The sequence below is a fragment of the Phocoena sinus genome, chromosome 6 (genome assembly GCF_008692025.1).
Source record: "Phocoena sinus isolate mPhoSin1 chromosome 6, mPhoSin1.pri, whole genome shotgun sequence".
In the NCBI taxonomy this organism is placed as follows: Eukaryota; Metazoa; Chordata; class Mammalia; order Artiodactyla; family Phocoenidae; genus Phocoena; species Phocoena sinus.
In genome coordinates this window covers 39,222,543-39,248,759 of record NC_045768.1, presented here as the reverse complement: position 1 = coordinate 39,248,759, position 26,217 = coordinate 39,222,543, and the positions used below count along the sequence as shown (strand labels likewise).

At 41.8% G+C, this 26,217-nt stretch overlaps 1 long non-coding RNA gene across 1 annotated transcript in view; it reads left to right on the top strand.

Moving 5' to 3' along the window:
- The window catches only part of LOC116755748, a 66,953-nt gene that overhangs the window by 3,645 nt on the left and 37,091 nt on the right, over positions 1-26,217 (top strand). The window contains exon 2 of the long non-coding RNA XR_004350449.1: positions 25,765-25,856. This is a non-coding gene — a long non-coding RNA (uncharacterized LOC116755748). The remainder of the gene's footprint in view (positions 1-25,764; positions 25,857-26,217) is intronic.

The following is a 26,217-nucleotide window of genomic DNA, read 5'->3' as shown; positions in this document are numbered from 1 at the left end:
TTGTTAAGATGCAGATCAAAGGGACCTGCATATGTTTTCATTTTGTTCTAACTAGAAAATTACATCCAGATGTTTAATAGGCATTTGGTTGGTTTTTCAGCATTGATTAGATATGTTGGTTCTGTTTGCTTACAAGTGTAGCGGGATCATTAGCTAATGCAAAGAAATGTTTGCTGTGAGTTGCTAATTAGGGCTTTTGGAAACCCTCCATGCTCAAGAACAATTTGTACAGTGGCCAGAGAACTTGTGGGACTTGGGGAAGTTGTTTTCCTTTCTTTGTCAGGGTGGGGAGAAGCAGACAGCCCAGTTCCCTAATCTCTTTTTGCCTAGGGGGATTGTGATGCTATCCCTGAGGACTGGAGTGCAAATAAATTAGGAAGAGACCACACAGGCACTCCCAAACCCAGAGATAAATGTGCTCTTTCTGGAACCACCACAATGCTGTCTTTGGGGGTTGGGGGAGCGAACATCTAAAATGCTAAACATTAACATGTCGAAGATGCTTGGTGCTAATGTTATCAAATACACAGCCTTTTAAAGTATACTTTAGAGACAGATGGGAAAGCCCTTTATGATAAACGAGTGTACTTGAATTCATTACTGTAGTACTTATAATTGAAAATGTCTCCTTTGCAATTTCAGTACTTTTACAGGGTACAAGAGACCAAGCTTTGGAAGGGGGAGGCCGGGGCTCGGGAAAGGAGTGAGGGCGTGTAATTTTGGAGACGAGAATGAGACTGGGAGGAAATGCAGTGTTTACTTTCACAGCCCACCCATTTGTTTACCTTGTTGAAGCCCCAAAACTTGTCGGAGATTAGCCGTTTACACAGTGTTCAAATAAACTGAGAATTTGAGGCACCAGGCGGATAAACTTCTTAACTGGCCAGTCATGTTTTTAAAAACACTTGGCCTGCGGAAGAACACCACCTCAGCTGGGGCGAATTTTGTTTATGTAAGTCTGAACTTCTACAGAGGTGTAGGTCCAAAATAGCCTGTGTTTAGAAGTCCTCCTAGAGGTGCAGATACAAATGTTCCTCTACATCTCACCGCCCCTTCCAGGCCTGCTTACATATCTTGCCCATGTATGGCACACGTGTTAATTTGTTAATGTGGACTGGTAAAAGTTGGGATAATACACTTTTTTTTTTTTTTAATCCTTTCGGTTTAGCATTTAGCTCAACAGAAGCTGAAGGGCATTTGGTAGACAAAAGAACAAGTAGTTAAAGGAAGTACCTTTGACGGCTCCTTCCTACATATTCGCATAATAGAGCAAACCCTGGCCACTTAATACCCTCTGTAATTACCCACTTTGCTGCAGGCCTTGGACTTGCTAGGAAACCAACCTTAAACAGGGGCACCTTTCCTCTGGCCTTAAAAGCCTTTGCTTTTGGCAGTATTATTTAAATAACTTTTCTTCCTGAAGCTAGCAATTTCTCTGAAGGGTTAAAGCTGAGTTCAGCTAATCTCTGATCGCTTGGTGCCCCTCATGGTTGAAGGCAGGTGAACTCTGGAGATGACAAAGGGGCTAGAAAGCAAGTGAATATTCCAGATACCTCCATGGCTTCTAGAATGCTAAGTCTAGACCTAGATGAACAAGCAAAGTGACATAATTACAGAATGTTGGAACATTTCACAAGACGACTGGCCTGGGCTCTTTAAAAAGTCAGCATCGTGAGAGGGAGAAAATAAATTGGGGAAGGACTGTTCCCTAAAAACAAAGACATATGATGAAAATGCAATGTCTGAATCTTTATTGGCTCCTGGTTCAAAAAAAGCCCAGCAACTATAAAAGATGTACTCGGGCAGTTTTAATGTGGACTGGATATTAGGTAATATGGAATTATGGCTAATTTTTTTTTTTAATGTGAGAATTGTGGTCGTGTCAGAGGATGTTCTGAGAGGATGCATGGTGTTACATGCAACATCAAATGATGTCTGCAACTGCAGAAAAAAAGTGTGGAAAAAGAGAAAGCAAATCTGACAAAAAGTCTACAGTTATAGAATTTAGGGATAGAATCTGCAGCTATTCATTTTACTATCCTTTCAACATTTCTGTATGTTTGAAATTTTTCATGATAAAAAGTGGAAAGCCATTTTAGGTTCATTGTCTACATCTTTTTCTTCATATGTTAATGGAAATTCCCTTCGTAGTTAAAAGATTGGCTTATGGGCTTCTCTGGTGGCACAGTGGTTAAGAATCCGCCTGCCAATGCAGGGGACACAGGTTTGAGCCCTGGTCCGGGAAGATCCCACATGCCGCAGAGAAACTAAGCCCTTGCGCCAGCTACTGAGCCTGCGCTCTAGAGCCCACGAGCCACAACTACTGAGCGTGCACGCCTAGAGCCCATGCTCCGCAACAAAAGAAGCCACCGCAGTGAGAAGCCCACGCACCACAACGAAGAGTAGCCCCCCTCGCTGCAACTAGAGAAAGCCCGCGCGCAGCAACAAAGACCCAACTCAGCCAATAAATAAATAAATAAAAAGGTTGGCTTATGATGTTTCTACTTTTAAAGAGTACGAAAAAATTGGCAATCTTTTTCTTTTTTTCCCCGGATCATGCTAAACCTATTGTACCAACACCCAAAGTATTACCTGGTGTTTTTCTCTGGATCTTTTAGTTCTTGTATTATGCATGACATTTTATTTTTGTTTGTTTTTTTCTGCAGTCTCAAATGTCCCTTAGTTATCAATTAACATACAACGGAAATCTTTAAATAAATTAGGACATCACATTAGCAATCCTCTAATGCATCGTTCTGTGGACCATCAAGCTCTGAATCACCAGAAAATCTACCATAAAATAAACAACTGCTTACATATTAAGAATAAGGTAGTAGCAAATAAATTTTATTTCAGTTTCTTAATTCCCATTATAAATAGTTGTTCTCCTCACCTTTTCATCACTTGAACCCAGAAATGAAATTTATAAATTGTTAGTTTGATTTGGAAATTTCCTTAATATTTTAAAATATAATGCTGAAACAGATTATTGCTCTGTGTACTAAGCTTTAAATATTAATCTTGTAAAGAAATGAAAATAGCACTAAATCTTGGATGCTGATACTATGAACATCTAGAATCACAGAGGCACATATTTATGATGTGCAAATAAACAGTTTTCCAAAAAGTTGTGAAAAGTGACAAGGCATAATCTGAGGGTTGACAGTTGGAATGCCCCATCCATCAATTTTTTCTCTTTAATCATGGCTATTTAGCATGATTTTGTTTTTCCTCTCACCATTATGTTGACTGAAAGGAAACATTCTGTGACAATGGTAAGCAGATTCCAGTCTGTGCGTGAACAGATTAAATTCACAACTTCCAGTGAAAAACTTGAGTGCATTAAAGGGAGGCAAATATGAAAATATAGGAAAACCAGTACTTTTAACACAGTGTCCAATATATCTAGCCACCATCCACATAAGCAATGCTTATGTAAAATGAAAAAGATAAAAATAACTCTTTCACCATGACAGAAAAAGCCCCATGGGGACAGAGTTACCATTCTGGTTTCCCCCATTGGCAGTCTCCACACTTCAGAAGAACTGGCAAGCTACAATTGGCACTTGAAAAAGTGTTATAGAACATTGACAAGTATTAGAGAAATGTTGATTAATGTAAACAGCCTGCCTCAAGGAATAATACCTTTCTTAAGAAAACTGGTTTCTAATTAGCATTCCTATGGATATGGGTATCTCCAGGTAACTCCAGGAAATTTTTCAAGAAGTTATTTGCCTTTGCTGTTGAGTGGGGGCATCAGCATATTTATATCTTTAATTTCTGAAAACTTTAAAAAATTGGTAGGTTAAAAAGTCAATGGACCTTCATAAGAAAGAACAAATTTTGCCATTGGCAGAAACACGGATGGACTTGGAGGGTATTATGCTAAGTGAAATAAGTCACAGAGAAAGACAGATACTGTATGCTATCACTTATATGTGGAATCTAAAAAATACAACAAACTAGTGAATATAACAAAAAAGAAGCAAACTCACAGATACAGAGAACAAACTAGTCGTTAACAGTAGGTAGATGGGGTGGGAGGAGTGGCAGGTATAAACCATTGGGTATAAGATAGGCTCAAGGACGTATTTTACAACACAGGGAATAGCCAATACTTTGTAATAATTGTAAATGGAATATAAGCTTTATAAAATTGTATAAAAAATAAGTAGTCAATCAGTGGACCTTAAAAAGGAAGGAAATTCTGACACACACTACAACATGGAGGACTTTATGCTAGTGAAATAAGCCAGATACAAAAAGACAAATACTTTATGATTCTACTTATATGAGGTACCTAGAGTAGGCAAATTCATAGACAGAAAAGAGAACTGAGGTTGTCAGGGGCTGGGGAGAGGAAAGGGTGGGGAGTTATTGCTTAACAGGTACAGAGTTCTAGTTTTGCAGATGGATAGAGTTCTGTGGATGGATGGTGGTGATGGCACCGCCACAGTGTGAATGTACTTAATGACACTGAACTGTGCGTCTCAAAATGGTTAAGATGATAAATTTTATGTGTAATGTTACCAATTATTTTTTTAAAGTCAGTAGGATTCCTTTTTCTGGTTATGTACCAGTTTTACAGTGGATTCTTATCCTATTCATTTCCTGAAGTTCTGCATACCATTGTTTGTTTATTGAGCACTTAGTACGCTTCGGGCTTCGGGCGCTGTTCTAAGTGCTTTATTGTTTGTATTACCTCATTTGACCCTCAAGGCATTTCTATTACCATCCCTATTTTACTGACCGGAAACCTGAGGCCCAGAGTCACTTGTAGGAGAGCTGGGTTTTGAACCCTGGTATTCTGGAGAACTCACTATCAGCCACTGGCCACAGCGAGTACTAGTGACCCTTCAGAGTGCCATTTCTTATTCTCTCCTCAAATCCCTCATTGATCTATTGATAGAAAAACACATACGTATTTTGCTCACAAGCTTGGCAGGCTTTCTTAGTACTTTGGAGGTGAGGTTGATAATTTAAGAATATATATTCCTGCAAACAGAGCTCCCTCGGGGCTCTAGAACTGTGTCTGCCAGCAGAGAAATGCAGCCACCTTCAGTTGTGTGCTTTCTGGCAGCACCTGATCCATACACCAAGTTACAGTTCAGCAAGAAAAGATGGGCTCAGTAGCCAGCTGAAGCAGAGGAATGCTAGAGACAGCAAATCTTAATTTCAACTAGGACGGCAAAGCAACTGTCCTGATTCACAACGTTGCAAATATTACACTTTAAAAAAATAAAAAAAGCAGGGGGATATATAGAGTTCTGTGATTAATGATGCTTTGGGATGTCCCAGTAATGGTAGATGTGTAGTCTGGGTCCTGATAATATGTTTGGAAACATTTGACCTGTTGAATGTAAATGGATTGTTTCTATCCTCCAAAACCCTCTTAAAATCAATGGATTTTGAGTATCTTTGGCCATGAACCATACTAAGAAATACATTTTAAAAGCCTCAGTTCAGTTCTGTCTCTTTCACATACACAGGGGTCATATACACAGGTAGCAACACAATTTTAAAACATTACTTTAAATTATGTTATTGTACTAGTCAGTGTTCTCCAGAGGAACAGAACCAACAGGAGAGAAAGAGAAGAGATTTATTAAAGGAATTGACCAATGCAGTTATGGAGGCCGTGAATCTGCCATCTGTAAGTCAGAGAACCAGGAAAGCCAGTGGTACAATTCAGTTTGAGTCTGAAGACCTGAGAACCAAGGGGCTACTTGTGTAAGTCCCAGAGTCCGAAGGCTAGGGAACCAGGAGCTTGACATCCCAGCTCAAGAAGAGAGGAGAGCTCGCCCTTCCTCCTTTTTTTCTGTTTGGAGGCCCCCAATGGATTGGATGATGCCCACCCGCATTGGTGATGGTGATCTTGACTTAGTCTACTGAATCAAATGCTTATTTCCAGAAGTGCCCTCACGGACACACCCAGACTGCTTTGTCAGCTATCTGAGCATCCCTTAGCCCAGTCAAGTTGACACCTAAAGTGAACCATTACAGCTATAGAATTTTTCAATTTGATTATTAACAACTTCAGCTTATGGAAAGTCATTAACCCCAAAACCATATTCATGCAAAATGGTGACACAAGTCTACTCAATAACATTAGGACAGATTGTTCCTTCCTTTACATTTTTGGCAATGATAACTCATAATCCCTACCTTAAATGCCACTGCAAAGTTCCAGATCAATAGGATTCGAAGCTCTTCAGAGAACTTCCTGCATAATTCTTTTGTCACTCCCTTCTCTGCTGGCCCTTTTCTGCCTCAAGTTTCCATCTCCGCTCTCAGGATCCCCATCCTATCACCCACATCCCATGGCATCCCTCATCCTCCTTCCTGCCCTATCCCACCCCAAGCCTAGAATGGTTTAACAAAAAGAGTACCAGACTCAGAAACAGAGGGTCCTGAAATAGAATTGCTATCTGCCTCTTACTGTATGACCTTGGGCAAACTACTCCCCTCTCTGAGCATCAGTTTCCTCACCTGTAAAACCAGGAAAACAGCACAGGTCTCTGGTTGCATGGACTGAAAGAGATAAGCTGAGATAACACAGTATCCTACTTCACTCAGTGCTTGATCCTGAGAACCTTGTTCCTTTCCCTCTTTTGCCTGGGGCTTGATGAAGGCCCTACCCTAGGTTACTAGGAGCTGGGGGATTACCACCCCTGCTATTATGCATCCTTGAAAATCAGATAGCACAGATTCTAAAAGTGTGTTCTGTGGAACTCTAGTCCAACCATGGCCCAATACTCTGGGACCCAAGAAATACGTCACCATGGTGTTTCTTGGAGGCAGGAACCATGGATCTTGAATGTCTTCCCATTCATAGACTGTCTCATACTCAAGGAAAAACACCCCTGGTACATATATCTTTTTTGGAAGTGAAAATACAATTTGGGGTGGGAGTGCTATGAAAACAAATAATGAACAACATACAATGGTTATTCTGGGTGGCTAAATGCCCTGAGTTCCCCATTTAGATAATATAATAAGAAAAATGTGGCTAACCAGTGAGAGGTTAATGGAATTATGTCTCAAATACTCTCTTCTTGAGTGCCACACCATCTCACCCAATGAATGTGAAGCTGTGCGTTGGAAAGACCTTGAGAAACACATATAGAAATTATAATATCTAATCAGTCAATTAGATATTAACTGAACTCTTTTGAGGAATGTGATCTGGCCTAGGATACTTTTTGAACTGGGAACTTCCACTTTGCTTTCGCATCATCTATTTTATTAGCGATGGCCAAAGCCTCTCAATCTGTGAATAAGGTTTAGTGAGAATTGATGAGCCCTGCCTAAGTAAGAATCCTAATGGCCATGGGTTGCTGTTCTGTAGTAGAAGTCAAACTCAATTATCTTTAAATTCAACAATTCTCTGTCAACCAAGGGTCGCTTTAGGACCTCTTCTATGTGTCTTCCTTCATTGGAAATCTTTTGTTTGAAATCAGGCCTACTTTAGAAAGACAAAAAAATTGAAATACAAAACCTTCATTTATGAGGAGAGTGAAAGGAAAAGAAGGGATTTTTCTTTCTAGATTTGGCCTTTTCCAGTAAGGATGATTAAACCATCGGGTAAACAATCTTGGCTACTCAGATCAGACTAAAAAAAAAAAAATCCAAAACCCTCATGATTTATAAAGCATAGTATGCTTAGCACTGCTGTGTACAGAGACCAATTCTACCAGCTTTTACATCTCTGTTGCTCCCTCCCCCGACTGTAGCCATTTAAGGGGGAGTTCTATTTGGGAAGATAGAACAAAGCCTATTTTTATGCTGTGAACAGTGCAGAGCTCCCAGTGGTGGAGGAGGGGAGAAGAGGAACGAATAATGAACAAGGAAGAGAAGGTGGTACTTAGTTCTCCTTAAATTTTACTTAGTAAGAATTCCTTCAGTGTCAAACGGGAGGCATATCTAGAATTTGCAGTCTGTCAACTCGTATCCAGTGTCTTCAAACAAATCCCAGGAAACACAGACCTCTTTTTCAATAAACATGTTCACATAATAATACATTAGCAGACATTAGGACCAGCATGGACTGGAAGGTCTACAGTTACACTGGGCTAGAATTATGAAATTCTTTCTAGGAATGAAGTATTCTCATTTCCATCATTCTTTTGGGTTGAGTATGGAAGACAACATGGTTTGGGGGAAGGGCCAGGGGTGTGGGTGTTGGTTGTGGATGGAAGATGTTAATGATGGGAACTTTTTATTTCCAGTGCAAAAAGAGCATAAGATATTCCTCCTGTGAACCCTATCATTCACATTCTTGAAAAGTGTTTTGAAAGGATTCTGCATAGTTCTACAATCTCATCAGATACCCAGTAGGAATCTCAAGCTGGATTTAGTTTCCCTGAATTTAGCTCAGTGGTCTATATAGTTCTTCCATATGAAAAGGGAATCAGTAGGGCAACAGCCTCTTCAAATATTGGCTTTAGTACTCAGAAAAGTACAGATCCCGTGCAATCCAGCAAGCCTTTAAAGTGAATGGAATTTCTTTGGTGAAGTGGGTTTTTTCCAGCCACAACAACTCTTTTAGGGGCTAATGCCCTACTCATAAAGCTCCACTTATAGACCTTTTCACAAGCCGTCTAGATAGTATCATTCACCTGGGCTGTTGGTCCTCAGTAGGTGGACATTTTCTACTTTTTTAATTCATTAAGACTTAGCTGCCCCATGTTTCATTTGGGGGGATTAAATGGAAATTAAAAGTTATGATGCATAATTCATTCCAGGTAACAGGTTATGAACCAATACGTTTATTTGGATGTACCAAAAACACGGTTCTGTCCTGGCTTTGAGAACATCAGGGACTATATAAAAGTTAATTCCTCTTTCAGAGAGCACACAGTATAGCTGGGAAATCAAACTTATACTTTATTTTTTAAAATTTTGTTGAAGTATAGTTGATTTACAACGTTGTGTTTAATTTTTGCTGTACAGCAAGGTGACTCAGTTATACATATATATATATATATATATATATATATATATATATACATTCTTTTCCATTATGGTTTATCAAAGGATATTGAATATAGTTCCCTGTGCTATACAGTAGGACCTTGTTGTTTATCCATCCTATATATAGTAGTTTGCAGCTGTTAATCCCAACCTCCCAGTCCTTCCCTCCTCTCCGCCTCCCCCTTGGCAACCACAAGTCTGTTCTCTATTATCTGTGAGTCTGTTTTTGTTTTGTAGATATGTTCATTTGTGTCGTGTTTTAGATTCCACATGGTATATGTCTTTCTCTTTCTGACTTACTTCGTCCTTGTTGGTTATCCATTTTAAATATAGCAGTTGTACATGTCAATCCCAAACTCCCTATTTATCACTCCCCAACGAGCTTCCCTCCTGATAACCATAAGTTCGTTATCTAAGTCTGTGAGTCTGTTTCTGTTTTGTAAATGAGTTCATTTGTATCTTTTTTCTTTAGATTCTGCATATAAGTGATATCATATGGTATAAACGATATCATACAATATTTCTCTTTCTCTGTCTGACTTAACTTTACTCAATATGACAATCTCTAGGTCCATCCATGTTGCTACAAATGGCATTATTTCATTCTTTTTAATGGCTGAGTAATATTCCATGTCATATACACACACACACATATACCACATCTTCTTTATCCATTCATCTGTTGATGGACATTTAGGTTGTCTCCATGCCTTGGCTATTGTGACTAGTACTGCTATGAACATAGGAGTGCATCTATCTTTTTGAATTATAGTTTTGTCTGGGTATGTGCCCAGGAGTGGGATTGCTGGATCTTATGGCAACTCTGTTTTTATATACTTACACTTTAAATGATGAGTACTAACAACAACAAAAAAACTTTAAGACAGTTCATGCTAAGGATCAAATGAGTGTTACGTTCAATGAGCCCTGTAGGAATTAGTGGAGCCATGTGCCCGGAAATGGTATCATGAAGTCTTCAGTACCTCACTGAGGGACTCAGATTCTTTCAGGTGGCACTGGGCCTTGATGCTATATGCTCCTGGTAGGGCACAACCAAATACTGACATATTTCATTCTCTCATACAAATAAAGACTAATTTTACTAGCAGAAAATGGCTCATAGCTATGCAGTTTAAAGTAAAAGCCATGAATGCAGCTTCATGAAAAATCTGGCTATCGAGCTAGGCCTGGACAACTGTCTTTGAGCTTTGCCAATAATATTTGTTTTCTACTCCTTAATTCCTTCCAAATACTCATAGCACCAAAGGTATAAAAAACTTACAGGGGGGCTTCCCTTGTGGCACAGTGGTTGAGAGTCCGCCTGCCCATGCAGGGGACACGGGTTTGTGCCCCGGTCCGGGAAGATCCCACATGCCGCGGAGCGGCTGGGCCCGTGAGCCATGGCCGCTGAGCCTGCACGTCCGGAGCCTGTGCTCCGCAACGGGAGAGGCCACAACAGTGAGAGGCCCGCGTATGGCAAAAACAAACAAAAAAACCTTATAGGGTGAAGACTTAAGTGTAAAAGTTCTATCCATTAACTTAATTGAATCTTCATTTGGTGAAGAACCGGCACAGAGAAGGCTGTCATTGTTCGATTTTAGCAATGAGTTACTTTGGCCCAGCTTCTGAAACACTCGTATCCCCTGAAGCATAATTTTGGGACCATTTGCAAACTGTAGGAGTGATCAGAGGGGGATCTTCAGGTGCCACGGCAGGTTGAAGGAAGATGCCTTTTGGCACCTTTATAGTCCTCCGCTATCATCATCATCATCATTTTCTGGTGGTCATTCCTGAGTTCACTGGTCTAAGTACTTTATACATGAATTCATTTATTCTTCACAACAATTCTAAAATCGGTACTATTATCACCTCCTGTGCTGGTTAATTTTATGTGTCCACTTGACTAGGCTAAGGGATGCCCAGATACCTGTTAAAACATTACTTCTGGGTGTGTCTGTGGGAGTGTTTCTGGAAGAGATTAGCATTTGAATCAGTAGACCAAGTAAAGAAGATAGTCTTCACCAACATGGGGGGGCATCATTCAATGGATAGAACAAAGAGGAAGGGCAAATTTGCTCTTTGCTTGAGCTGAGACAGACATCTTCTGCCCTCCAACATCAGCACTTCTAGTTCTAGAGCCTTAGGACTTCGACTGAATTACACACTGGCTTCCCTGGTTCTCCAGCTTGAAGACTGCAGACTGTGGGGCTTCTCAGCCTCCACAGTCATGTGAGCCAATTCCTATAATAAATCTCCCCTCATCTCTCTTTCTCTCTGCATATATGTACATCCTATTGCTTCTTTTTCTCTGGAGAACTCTATTACAACTCCATTTCACATATGGGGATACTGAGGCACAGAGAGTTAATAGCTTTCCCCAAATCTCACAGCTAGTAGGTGGCAGAGCCGCTCTGCAGTCAGCATTCCTTAAGCAGTGTGCCTGCCACCCCTCGGGTAGATTAGTGACTACCCCTTTGAGCTAAGTCCTAACTTCTGGGTTTAACTGAAGGAGCTGGACCTGGAGAAGTCCAGTTTGGAAATGGTTGGAGTGCCTGTCACCCAGGAGCATGAGAAAAGCCTTGGAAGAAGAGAGTTCTCTTGAGCTCACGGACAGTAGCGGCAACACAAAAGTGGCACATTTTTGAACAGGCGCAAGATTTGTCAAGATAAACTACATCTGCTCTGATTCTTTCCTGGCATCCTTTTTCTTCACTTCCAGTCCTTAAGGAAATTGAAGCAGCTTGTAGTAAGGCTTGTTCTTTCCCAGGGCCTCTCGGTCTCCTGTGCAGTTAGTTTGAGTGGGCAAACTTGCGCTTTACCACAGGGAAGGGAGAATAGACACGGTTGGAAAATGTGCCTGGTAGCGCTTCCAGGAGAGGGGATTTCTCCTCCCTCTCATCGCAGGTGGTTACTCTGGGAGACTCCCTTTTGCCCTTTGATTTCCACCCCCTTTCTACTCTCTTCTTGGCCTCCTCCCTCACCATCCTCCATTCCCTCCAAATGACAACCTTGGACACATTTATTGAAGGGTGTCGTTACTGTAAGACACTATGTTCCATCTTTCTCTATTTTGCTTCCTGCCGTCCTGAAGCACCAGGCTAGTGTTCCCAGTGCATTCTGAGGATACTTAGACTAACGAGGTAAACAGAGGTAGGGAGCCTTGCTTAGGAGTCCTGGCCTTGGCCCCATCTTTCTCTGCACGTGAACCAGAGACACACTGATTTCGAAGTGCGTAGGTGTGGGAGCTGGTTATGGCACTTGCCCAGCTAGTTCTTTTTCCCCATTTGGCTGTTCAGGGTATTTCTGTTCTTCCCTTCAGCAAAGATCCCTGGAGGATTAGAGAGGGCAGTGACAGGAGCTGTACCTCAGAACCCTTTTCTGAACTTCTGATATCAGGAGGACAGTGTTAGGTAATGCTAAATGGCTGGGGTAAGAGAGGCAAAGGTATGTAGTCCCGACAGAGCCCACAAATGGACTGGCTGTACCTTTGTCAATATTGAATCAAGAGCCATAAAATATTTCATCTTCTCTAATCCAATAATCCCACTGTTGGAACTGTGTCCGAGGAAAGAGTTCAAAGTAAGACAAGATAATTACAAGTACAGCTGGTGCCCAGATCTTAGTTTCTAAATACTGTTATCCGTGGATGGGTAACACAGCCCCTTGGAGAAATCACTCATTCAGATCTGGGGCAGGGAGACCTCTCACTGTCAGTAAGTAAAATGGTGCTCAGAGGATGAAGAGTTTTGGGTGGAGAGGTAGTGAATTCTGCTTTGGCTTGAGTTTGGGGTAGCTGGGAGATACACAGCTGGAGATGTTCAGTGGGGGATGCATAGATGTGGATGTGTAGGTCTGTGTAGACATATAGGTATAAATATAGACATGGTGCAAATGGATAATAGGGCCGAATAGTTCCCTACATCACTTTGCAGAAAAATTCTCTCAGATGCTTGGGAACATGCGTATTTCTGGGACCCACCTCGGGGAGCAGGACAAACTGCATTTTAAGGTATTCTCCAAATCACATTTTGTGCACGTATCAGTCTAAGAAATACTTATTTAAAAGACTGTGAAAATGCAAAGAGCCATTATGAGACTGAGAAGATAGAGAAGTAAGAGGTAGCCCTGGATAATGCAGTCCACAGAGCCAAGAAACAGAGTGTTTTACTGCAGAGCCCTGGACCATGTTGCTGAGAGGGCAAAAGAGTTACTACAAGCATAAATGTAAAAAGAGAAGCCATAAAAGAATAGAAGAACATATGGGTAAAATTTTACCTGATCACAAGATAGAGAGCTTTGTAAGCATAAAAGCAAAGGAAGAAAACAAAGTATTGCCACGTTTGACCACATGAATGTTAAATACTTCAGCAGGTGAAAAAAATGACAAACATTAATATAAGAAATGGGGGGGGGAAAGAAAGGGGGAAATCTTGTAGCATAGATGACCAAGTAAAGTAATATCATTAATATATGAAACTTATATAATCCACTCAGGAAACTATGACTATCCTAGTAGAAAAATGAGCAAACACATGAACAGGCAATTCCCAAAGGAAATACAATTGTCAATTATATGAAAAAAATGAATATGAAATGCATATTAAAGCAAAAATGAAATGCCTTTTTTTTCCAGATTCCCCATATAAGTGAGATCATGCAGTATTTGTCTTTGTCTGACTTATCCCACTTAGTATGATGCCCAAAATGCCATTTTTAACTACTCAAATTGGCAAATACTGGTACCAAAAAGTGTAGTAATGCTCTGGCCTAGAGAGTCAGGGAAACAAGCAAAGTCCTCTACTGTTAGTAGAATGTATTTGGTGCAATTTTTCTGAAAGGCATTTGGAAGTATATACCAAAAATTTGAAAATATTTCTACCCTTCAAAAAGCAATTCTGCTTCTAGGAATTTAGCTTTCACAGTTATGTAAAAAGATGTTCTTTCCAGTATTATTGGTAATATCAACAAACTGGAAACAACTTGAACGCCCAACAACAGTGATTTGGTTCAATAAATTATGGAAGTCATATAATGCTATATTTTCAAAAGCCTTTACAAAGCATGCTTTAGTAAAAGGATTCCAAACTTGGGTTCCAGGCAGTAATAGAAGTGAGTGAAGTAGTCTGGATATAGAGTGAAGACATGGAGAAAAGAAGAACTATTTCATTTTCCTCTTAGTTCTATCACTTTTTTTTTTAAAGAGTGTTAAGTGAAATTATAAACAGCAACTGACAATCTCAGTTGGAGAGCAATGGGGAGCAGTGGGGACTGCAGTAAAGTAGAAAGCACAGCCCTATCTCAGATTGCAGTAAAGTAGAAAGCACAGCCCTATCTCACAGGATCAGCTGAGCTCCATGTGGTTGAACACCCTGTGAGCCAATCAGATCTATTTATTGGCTACCAATTTACAACTTTTGCTTTCAATTTTTTTGGCAAGAAAATGTTTATAATTGTTAAGCGAAAATAAATAGGTTCCACAGTAGTAACTGTCTAATAGTGAATGTAGTATATCATACTATGATACTGAATTGGAGAATACTTGTGTGTATTTGTATGTGTGTATGTGTGTACATCTTCATATATGCACAGCAAAAAGCCTAGAAAGAGATAAGCCAAAATGTGACTTTATGTAGGCCTTTGTGATCACAAGCTGTTTTAATTTTTTCTTTAATATCGTTGCATTTTTAATATTTTCCATAACAAATGCATACACATTACTTTTAAAAACAACCAAACCCACCAACAAAAGTTTATTTTGAAAACACCTAGGCTCAGTTTTGACGTTCAGGAAGGATCTTCCTGAAAAGCACAGATGGAGTCCTCTCTAGCAGTTGTACTGTCAGCTCTTCACCTGAAGCTGGGTCTGGTAAGCTTGGTTGTTGTCGTTGTTATTATTCTATTGTCTTTGAAATGCTCGCTGGCTTTTGGCAACCTTGGCTCATCACCATTGCCAAGAAGTTTATGGAAGTGTGAGCCAGTGACAGTTTACCCATTCTAAGTTTTGAAGAAGTTCTATTTCTTCATAGTTAGAGATGTACACTTTAATAAAGATAACCATACAAATGTATACGATCAACTCCAGACCTGGCAGTGCTATTAGTTTAAACAGCATGAATCCCTGTGCTATACTTCAGTTGTTCAAACGTCCTTATGAAAACAGTTATGAAAAAGTTGCCATTCATACAGGTACGTAGGCAGTCTTTTTTTTGTTGTTCTTTACATCGGCAGTCTTAAACATCAATAAGTTGGCTGTTTTCCCCTGAGCTGGAGAACAGCGGCCGATTCACACTTTGGAAGTCAGGCCAGCAAATCTAGAGAAGGCAAATACAGAGTTGCAAACCTGTGAGTGCTTTTATTCCCTTCACAGACTTCCAGAGCAAAATGGATTGCTTTGCAATTGTGAAGGGGAAAAAAGAAAAGAAGGAAAGAATGTGTTGGCTTTGTCTGTCCCCGGTTTGGATCTTAATGGGCGCTCCTAGTCGGCCGAGGCAGCCTCTGAAAGCTCCTCTTTGTCAGAGGAGTCCAAGATAGAAGGATCCATTGTTTCCCAGTCTGAAGTTATCACTCTTGCCTTTATCCTTTCTTTTGGACCTTTTAGTGTTTGCTTTATCAGAATATTTTAATCCCTACTGTGGTGACTGGTGTAATTTATCTCATTAAGCCTCTCCTATTTTCTTCTGTTTACACGACCAATATTATTATGTTTTATGGGGCTTATACCAAGAAGCCACTCCTTTGTCTCATTGTTTCAGCTCTAGGCCAAAAATCAACAAACGGAGTTTTATCTTTCCAATCTTGGACCTCACCTACTTGTCATTCAGTTTGTACAGGTTGCATGAAGAGCATGTTCCTTTGAAAACAAAGCAAGGATTCATTTTTATGACCTAAAACCAAACAATTACCTTTCTCAAAAGGTCCTGGTCATCTCTTATAGACTGGCAGAGACTCACCTTATGAGGTGGAAAAAAAGCAGATACTTCCTTGTGGGTTGAAAGCCCAAAGTCCCCTAGCAATAACGCCCTGCTTCCTAACTAGTGTATCTTCCATAGTGTATGGAATATCCTAGAAGCAGAGAACCTGAGCACTGGAAGGCACCTGGTGAGGTTATCTCATCCAAACCCCTGCCCTTCAGCAAGACCACACCCAAGCCAGACTGAGCCAGACCAGAGGAGAATCAGTCGTTTTAAAGGCATATGAAGGAGAGCCTTCACTCAACCAGTCACAAATATCATGTCAGAAAATTCCTTCTCTAAAAAACCAGCCTAATAAAAGCTTTGTCATCTCTTCAGTCACTCTTTTTCTTTTCCAGATTGAAAATAACAGGGTACCATCCTCAGGGAATCAACAACAGTTTAATGAGCAGTAACTTCCTACAAGGCAGTGGTTCTCAGACGTTAGTGCACATCAGAACTGCCTGGAGGCTTATTAAAAACACACATCGCTGGACCCCAGCCCCTAGAGTGTCTGATTCCTGAGATGGAGCAAAGCTGGAGAATTTGCATTTCTAGCGAGTTCCCAGGTGATGCTGATGCTGTCAGACCAGGGATCCCACTTTGAGAACTGCTGATCCTAGGAACTCGAAAGGAGAAATATGAGGATAATTAAGAGGCAGAAACAAGTGGAGTAACAGCAAGTTAAACAAGTTAACCTCTACATAGAAAATGGTAAATGCCTATCAGATAAGTTCTTTGCTGTCAGACAGAGGCCAGCAGCAAAGGCTGACCTTTGCTGCTGGCCTCTGTCTGACAGCAAAGAACTTATCTGATAGGCATTTACCATTAATGCCTATTAATGGTAAGGCATTAATGGGGGAAGGCTGACCACAAGCGGTAATTTAGGATGTTAGCCATTAACACAGGGACCTGCGGGAGCACAGCTGAGGAGCGCGGTGTTCTGGGTAGGTGGGGAAGAGGCCAGGAAGGCTACCTGCAGAACTGGAGGCCTGAGGAGTAATTGCTGGGTTGACTTTTAAAGAAGGGAAAGTATCCAGGCAAAGGTCAGGGCTAGGCATGTGCTCTTCCAGCGGAAGGAACTGTATGGAATTAAAGAGGAGTCGTGGAGTTTTTACGGAAGAGCAAGTCATCCAATTTTCTCAGAGGGGAGAGTGGCAAACGAGGCTGTGATGACAGAACTGCAGAGGTAGGCAGGGGCTAGATCACGAAGGAACGTCAGAGCTGGTTTAAGGAGTCTGGCAATATTCTAAAGGCCATTATTTGGCATATAATATAAAGAACAATTTAATAAGACTCCATGGACATCAGAGATGAAAAGAGAATACACAGCTATCCCCAATCCTTGTACTTCCTTCTCTGTAACTAGGACATCTCTACCGGGTTTACTCTGGTTTGCAGCTGATGTCGAGGCCTTGCTAAGTTTCTAGCCTAAGTGTGGACAAAGTTCCCTTTCCTTTTAGTTTAGTTGAGAGCTTTTGGAGTTTCATAAAGGGAAATTTGTAAAGACACTAGGCAAACATATATGAAGCCAAAGTGAATAGAGAGAATACAGAAGTTGGGTCTAGAGATAAACAGATGCTTCTAGCTCCAGCTTTCACTAGCTATACAGCCTTGAACATGTTATTTAACTTCCTGTGCCATAGTTTCTGTATTTAAATAGAGACCTAATTCCCTAACAAGATCCGTAAGATCTTATGTGTTCTGGCCCCTACCTGCCTTTTCAGCCTCATCTTATGTCCACTGATCTTACTCTTCTATTTATTTATTTTTGGCTACATTGGGTTTTTGGTGGTGCACGCAGGCTTTCTCTAGTTGCAGCGAGCAGGGGCTACTCTTTGTTGCGGTGTGCGGACTTCTCATTGCAGTAGCTTCTCTTGTTGTGGAGCACGGGCTGTAGGCGCACGGGCTCAGTAGTTGTGGTGCAGGGGCTTAGCTGCTCCGCGGCGTGTGGGATCTTCCCAGACCAGGGATCAAACCCTTGTCCCCTGCATTGGCAGGTGGATTCTTAACTACTGCACCACCAGGGAAATTCCTGATCTTACTCTTTCTGCTCCATTTGCATAAATCTTCTTCAAGCTCGTGTTTGTCATGCTCCCTTCTACCACAGGGCCTTTGCACATACTGTGTCCTCTGTCTACAATAGTCTTGCCTCCCTCTTCAGTAATTACTAGATTTAGATGTAAGGCCCACCCCCTCTAGGAAATCTTTGATCTCTCTGAATAGGTAAAATCCCTCCATAGGCTTTTTTACTATGAGGAACTTCTATGATAGCACTTAATATTGTTATTTGTGTAACTGTTTGCTTAATGTTTCTCTTCTCCTAAACCAAGGGGTCAGCAAACTATCTCCATCTTTGGCCTGCAGCCTGTTTTTGTAAATGAAGTTTTATTGAAAAGCAGCCATGCCCACTTATTTCGATATGATCTGTGACCACTTTTGTACTACAGTGGCAGAGCTGAGTAGTTAGAGCAGACTTTATGGCTTGAAAAGCCTAAATATTACTCCGGCCCTTTACAGAAAAGAAGCTGCCAGTTCCTGTACTTGACTATAGTCTCCATGTGAGCACGTACAAAGTCTATTTTTGCTTACTCACATATCTTCAGCATCTAGCCCAGTGTCTGCTACATGGAAGATGCACAGTAAATAAATAAATGAATAAACAAACGAACAATAAATGCAAGGAGATTTCTTTAAATGTCTCTTTTACTAGAGTGTTGAAAGGGTTAAATAAGATAATATATGTTAAGAACCCAGCAATATAGTGCCTGAAACATAGCAGATGGTTAAGAAATGTTGGTAGTTATTACTATTCTCAATCTTTCCTTAGTGCATTTTAGTCTTCTCTCTGGGTCTGGACCTAAGCTGTCCCCTTGGCCCTGGGCTGAGTTGCATCCCTGTCCTTCACCTGTCCTACTTTCTCTTGCCCTCTGGCCTTTGCAGGTCTATTTCTGACTCTAGGTTTCTTTTCTGGGTCTCAGATTCTTAGGAATGTCTTCTCCACTCTTCCTAGAGATTTCCTTCTAGGATGTTCAGTCTATTTGAAGCATATTATTCTCAAACCTTGTCGTAGCCTTAGGGTGACCCTCCTTGAACCTCTCCCGGGGGCTTGGCTCCACGAGGGTCATCTAAGTGATGGCAGTTTCATCTTATTTTATGGCCATCTCTTTCAGGGACAGCAGACAATTCCTTCTCTTCTGGTTCGGCAGGAGAAGCTGTAGGATTGGAGGAGAGCTCCTAATAAGAGAGCAATGAGCAGAGGCTCGGGAACTGAACCTGTGTAGCTTTAAGGCAGAAGGGATCGAAGCGCAGCCCAGAGGCTGTTCAGCCTGGACACAGGCCCAGCTGGTGCAGAACCTAAAAGGAGGGGGTTTAGTAAAACCAGGGGTCAGCTAACTGTAACCTACAGGCCAAATCCAGGCTGTCGCCCATTTTTCTGTCCCTTTCATGCTAAGAATGGTTTTTGCCTTTTTAAATGGTTGGGGGGAAAAAATCAAAAGAAGAAGAATATTTTGTGATACATAAAAACTATATGAAAGGGCTTCCCTGGTGGCGCAGTGGTTGGGAGTCTGCCTGCGGATGCAGGGGACGCGGGTCTGTGCCCCGGTCCGGGAAGATCCCACAGGCCGCGGAGCGGCTGGGCCCATGAGCCATGGCTGCTGAGCCTGCGCGTCCGGAGCCTGTGCTCCGCAACGGGAGAGGCCACAGCAGTGAGAGGCCCACGTACCACAAAAAAAAAAAAAAACAAAAAAAAACTGTATGAAACTCAAATTTCAGTGTCCATAATAAAGTCATACTGGAACACAGCTGTGCTCATTCATTTACATCGGTGGCTGCTTTCACGTCACAACAGCAGAGTAGTTGGCATCAGAGGCCATAAAGCTGAAGATGTTTACTGATAGGCCCTTTAGAGAAAAGGTTTGCCAACCTCTGAGTTACACGAGTAGCCTGAGCTATGGACAGCGACTTTGACCTGAGCTCGTGAGAGCCTCTTTTGAGCTCAGTGTTGCATGGCCTCTACAAACCCCAACAGATCCCAGCCCAGGGTGCAGCCCAGGGTGAGGTAGGGAGAGAATGGGTTAATTAGATGGGTTAATGAGAGGAATCATTCTTGAAGGAGGTGGGAAGGGATGAGATGAGAGAACACAACAGTCTGGTTCAAATGCTGGTTTCGCCACTTAGAGCAGTGGGAGCTTGAGCCAGTGTCTTACCTTCTCTAAGCAGCAGTCCCCATATTTTAAAATGTGAATAATTATCCTCTCAAATATACAGTGACATGGTGAACACCAAATGAGCTAATGCATGCAACAATGCCTGGGGTGTGGTAGGCATTCAATAAATATTCACTACTATTACTATGTGTGGATGGAGTATACCAGTGGAAGAGTTGGCTTTGGGGAGGAAAAAGCCATCTCAGTGCATCCCGTGGAATAGTGTAAAAAAGTAGACATTGGAGACACACAGGCCTGGGTTCGATTCTGCCTCTGCTAGTGTACGCATCACTGTTGTATGACCCTAGGAAAGTTGATTAACTTCTCTGAGCCTCAGTACCCCGCCCCCGGCTACCCCTCCTTTATGTAACTCAGATGTCAAGTGGGACCTTCCTACTCTTTGATTTAGGAAACATTTCCTTATGGAACCACCTGCCACTATCTCAAGTAAAACACATGGGGCTCCTGTTTCACCCTGTGCCAACAAGGCCATTCAGAAAATTCTCTTCAACAAGCATTTCACGAATTGAGTAAATTTACTGGGAGATTTGAAGAGCTATACTTCTGAGCGTGGGATCATATTGTGCCCCACACAGTCTTTTTCTAAACCTCATCCCCTCCTCTTGCTTCTACCTCCCTTCTTTCTGAGTGCAGAGCCCACAGTACACACCCCCCTTTCTCCACCCATTTCCCTATACACCCCGTTGTAGCCAAAAGAGGCTGGTCAAGACATTTCCCCACAAAGATGGTTCTGTCCCCAAGAGGAATCCTCCTACCAGCTGCTAAAAGGATAAATTTCCTCTATCCCCTAACAAGCAAAATAGGGATAATTATGACTACCTCACAAAGTGTTTGGGGGAATTAAATGAGGTAATGTGTCTGCCAGCTCCCGGCATGAAAAAGGCATCCCCTCCCCTCTTGATTCTTACTTTGAGATTTGAAGGAACAAAGAGAGAAGCTGGGAGATATTTTGACATAGGGGCAAGTGTTGATAAAAGCAGCCAGGAAGGTCATCTCCTTGACCATCACCCTCCAGTGAAGTAGAAGAGTTTATTTGCCAGGAGAAACTGGGAGAGGTGGAGGGACTCAGGGCGGAAGCCAGACAAGTCTGGTTTGTCTTGGAGTCCATCCAAAAGGGTTTAGTTACTAAAACAGCAGTTCCTCTACATAAATCCTTCAGGTTCTTGAAAAATATTATTAACTCACTCCTGCATCATAAATAATCCTGATTTTATTAATTTTGCCTCTCAGGCCGAGGCATAGCTCCTGCACGGCCCCCTCTCCTGAGCATACAGCTGAAGGGGCAAGGTCCCCAGGCAGAAGGCAGTACCTGCACCCTGGGCTGAATGGTGTTACGTGGGCTGCAATTTAAACTGTCATTCGCTGATGTTTTCCAAGCCCTTTCAGAGTGGGCTCTTCTTAATAATCTTTCCTTAGGTGTAGGACTCAGAATGGGTGGTTTATTGGCAAGGTTTTGCATGCAGAGGCATGGGAATTCTGTTACTTGTCTACTTGGACTTGTTTGATGTCCTGTTTGCATTAGTATTCTTTTTTTTTTTAACCGCAGAAGTTTTTGTTTTTTTTTTACTCCTTCCGAAAGAGCTGTTAGATGGCTCTCTTCCATTTTGCTTTGGGCCAAGGATGTTTCTACCCAATGTTGTGAAAACAAATGGTCCTGATTAGTCAATGCCAAGTTGTATCCTCTACCCTAAGAGGCCCTTGCTCTCCTCTCTAACTGCCCCCACCCACCTCCCTCCCTCAGTCTCTCCCTCCCTCCCTCTCTCTCTCTCTCTTTTTTTTCTTTTTTAACTGAGATTTCTCATAGTTTTCTTTACAAAGCAAAGCTAAGTGGAAGGGTTAGCAATACCTGTCTCTTTATATGGTGTTGTTTGGGGCTTAAGAAAGAAAAAAAAAAAACCTAGGAGTTTAGGAAACAAGTGTTCAGTTCCTGTTAGTCCACTGTGTGTCTTCTGAAAGAGGCTTTATTAAATGTTTTGGTTTTATGACTTACTGTTTTCCCCAAATGTAAAAAATAATTTGTGTTTGTGTGTAAAACATGGAGACACCAAAACATATAAAGAAATGTAAATAAAAACCAGGTACTGAGTTCTTCCCCTGTCAGAAACCCCACTGTTAACATCTTTTTTTTTAATTTATTTTTGGCTGCATTGGGTCTTCATTGCTGCACATGGGCTTTCTTTAGTTGTGGTGAGCAGGGGCTACTCTTTGTTGCGGTGCATGGGCTTCTCACTGCAGTGGCTTCTCTTGTTGCAGGGCATGGGCTCTAGGCGCGCAGGCTTCAGTAGTTGTGGCACTCAGGCTCAGTAGTTGTGGCACGTGGGCTCTAGAGCACAGGCTCAGTAGTTGTGGCGCAGGGGTTTAGTTGCTCCGTGGCATGTGGGATCCTCCCGGACCAGGGCTTGAACCTGTGTCCCCTGCATTGGCACACGGATTCCTAACCACTGTGCCACCAGGGAAGCCCTGTTAACATCTTGATGCATTTCCCTAGACTTCTTTCTCTGCAAATGGGCATACATAGTTACCAAATGAGATCCTATTGTGCACACAGTTTTTTGGTTTCTCATTTTACTTTATTTTATTTTATTTTTTAACATCTTCATTGGAGTATAATTGCTTTACAATGGTGTGTTAGTTTCTGCTGTATAACAAAGTGAATCAGCTATACATATACATACATCCCCATATCTCCTCCCTCTTGCGTCTCCCTCCCACCCTCCCTCTCCCACCCCCTCCCCCCACCCCTCTAGGTGGTCACAAAGCACCGAGCTGATCTCCCTGTACTATGCGGCTGCTTCCCACTAGCTATTTTACGTTTGGTAGTGTATATATATCCATGCCACTCTGTCACTTTGTCCCAGCTTACCCTTCCCCCTCCCTGTGTCCTCAAGTCCAGTCTCTAGTAGATCTGCGTCTTTATTCCTGTCCTGCCCCTAGGTTCTTCAGAACCTTTTTTTTTTTTTTAGATTCCATATATATGTGTTAGCATATGGTATTTTTTTTGCTGTTTCTGACTTACTTCACTCTGTATGACAGTCTCTAGGTCCAACCACCTCACTACAAATAACTCAATTTCATTTCTTTTTATGGCTGAGTAATATTCCATTGTATATATGTGCCACATCTTTTTTTTTTTTTTTTTTTTTGCAGTACGCAGGCCTCTCACTGTTGTGGCCTCTCCCGTTGCGGAGCACAGGCTCCGGACGCGCAGGCTCAGCGGCCATGGCTCGTGGGCCCAGCCGCTCCGTAGCATGTGGGATCTTCCCGGACCAGGGCACGAACCTGTGTCCCCTGCGTCGGCAGGCGGACTCTCAACCACTGTGCCACCAGGGAAGCCCCACATCTTCTTTATCCATTCATCTGTTGATGGACCCTTAGGTTGCTTCCATGTCCTGGCTATTGTAAATAGAGCCGCAATGAACATTGTGGTACATGTCTCTTTTTGAATTATGGTTTTCTCAGGGTATATGCCCAGTAGTGGGATTGCTGGGTCGTATGGTAGTTCTATTTTTAGTTTTTTGAGGAACCTCCAAACTGTTCTCCATAGTGGCTGTATCAATTTACATTCCTACCAACAGTGCAAGAGGGTTCCCTTTTCTCCACACCTTCTCCAGGATTTATTGTTTGTAGATTTTTTGATGATGGCCATTTTGACTGGAGTGAGGTGATACCTCACTGTAGTTTTGATTTGCATTTCTCTAATGATTAGTGATGTTGAGCATCCTTTCATGTGTTTGTTGGCAATCTATATGTCTTCTCTGGAGAAATGTCTTTTAGGTCTTCTGCCCATTTTTGGATTGAGTTGTTTCTTGTTTTGATATTGAGCTGCATGAGCTGCTTGTATATTTTGGAGATTAATCCTTTATCAGTTGCTTCTTGCAAGTATTTTCTCCCATTCTCAGGGTTGTCTTTTTTGTCTTGTTTATGGTTTCCTTTGCTGTGCAAAAGCTTTGAAGTTTCATTAGGTCCCATTTGTTTATTTTTGTTTTTATTTCCATTTCTCTAGGAGGTGGGTCAAAAAGGATCTTGCTGTGATTTATGTCCTAGAGTGTTCTGCCTATGTTTTCCTCTAAGAGTTTGATAGTTTCTGGCCTTACATTTAGGTCTTTAATCCATTTTGAGTTTATTTTTGTGTATGGTGTTAGGGAGTGTTCTAATTTCATTCTTTTACATGTAGCTGTCCAGTTTTCCCAGCACCACTTATTGAAGAGGCTGTCTTTTCTCCATTGTATATTCTTGCCTCCTTTATCAACGATAAGGTGACCATATGTGTGTGGGTTCATCTCTGGGCTTTCTCTCCTGTTCCGTTGATCTATATTTCTGTTTTTGTGCCAGTATCATACTGTCTTGATTACTGTAGCTTTGTAGTATAGTCTGAAGTCAGGGAACCTGATTTCTCCAGGTTCATTTTTCTTTCTCAAGATTGCTTTGTCTATTCGGGGTCTTTTGTGTTTCCATACAAATTGGTGCACACAGTTTTGAAGCCTGCTTTTCTGCTTAACATTTATTTCATGAGCATTTCCTCATCATAAAAGTTCGTCAAAAGCACCCCTCTTAATGGCTATGTAGTACTTGTAGTATTTGCTGTCCCTAACCTAATCATTCTCAGATTGTTCCACATGTAGCCTGTGTCCAGTTTTCCACCATATAAATAATGCTGCAGTGAGCTTGTTTGTACTTTGTCCTTGTGTATCTAAAAATTCCCATGGAAAGTATTCCTAGAAGTAGGATTACTGGCAAAATACAATCCTGGAACTTCACATTAGTCTTTACTGACTTCAGTCAGCTCAAGGTGTTTCCCGTTGGATCACATAACAAAGTTTTTAGTAACTAAAATAGCAAAAGGACTAGCTGATGTTTGCATATTGCTGGTTTCATGGTATGCAGCTTGGAGACAATATAATATAATGATGTTGTGTCATAATTATGATTTGGAGATATTCCAAGGTGATAATAGTAATAGCTAACATTTACTGGGTGGTTAATACGCGCTAGGCTCTGTTTCGAGTGTTTTACAGGTACTAACTCATTTAATCTCACCACAAGTCTAAGAAGTAATTAGTATTATTATCCCCATTTTATAGATGGGAAAGCTGAGGCAACAGAGGGGTCAAACTACAAGGTAAGTGGCTGAGCCAAGATTCAAACCCAAGCATTTTGGCTTGGAATCCATGCCCTTAAAGCACTTGATGACCCTGCCTGGAAGTAACCAGGTGGGTAAGATTCTTCACCCCCGACATGCCACGGCTGCAGTGCAGCGGGAAGGGGGATGGTGAATCCACTGCCCACTGCCAAGTTGCAGCCCTCCTTCCCCCAGCTCTCATTGCCCCCTTCCCTAGCTGTGTACCCGCCGCCTGGGTAAGGACAGGAGAGAAACCAAGCTGCAAAAAGCACCCAGTTCTGTATCTGAAGGGGAAGAGGAACATATATCAAGGTAGTCTCAGGAAGGTGCTTATTCGGGAAGGGAGGGAAGAAATAAATGAAAAAACACTGCTTCAGGGTCTTGGTTTTTTTGTTTTGTTTTCATTTTTGGTTTTGACAATCATTAGAGCATTAGACTTGCCTAATTAGAAGCAATGTTTCCCTTACGTTTTTCACCCATTTTATTTCAGTGGGTTCCTGGCTCATCTGTTGTTGCAGTGCCAGAAGTGAGCTGCAGAACAGGAGTTACTGGAGATGACAGTGACCGTGAGTCCTGAAGAAGGTAACTAATCATTTTTGGTCCTGTCCACTGCTGAGCGCCTTGGTTACAAATGACCTCTAGACAACTGTTCAACGTGGATGGTTGTAAAGGCACTTTGTTGGAGAGAGCGCTGCATGGGACTGGAGTTCTGATTAATGGCCATTTTCTTTTGTCCCACATCCTTGTGTTTCCTTAAAATAATACTGGTGTTACAAAAGACTACACAGGGTGTTTCTGTTTAGGTAAAGTCGACTGGTGCTGGGGTGAAACAAAACATAACACAACCACTGCAGCAAAACACAAACACAGAGCAAATCCGTCCTGCTTCACCTCCCCCTGGCCAGGTTCCACATAAGGAAACCCAGCCAGAGGAGTTCCCTCA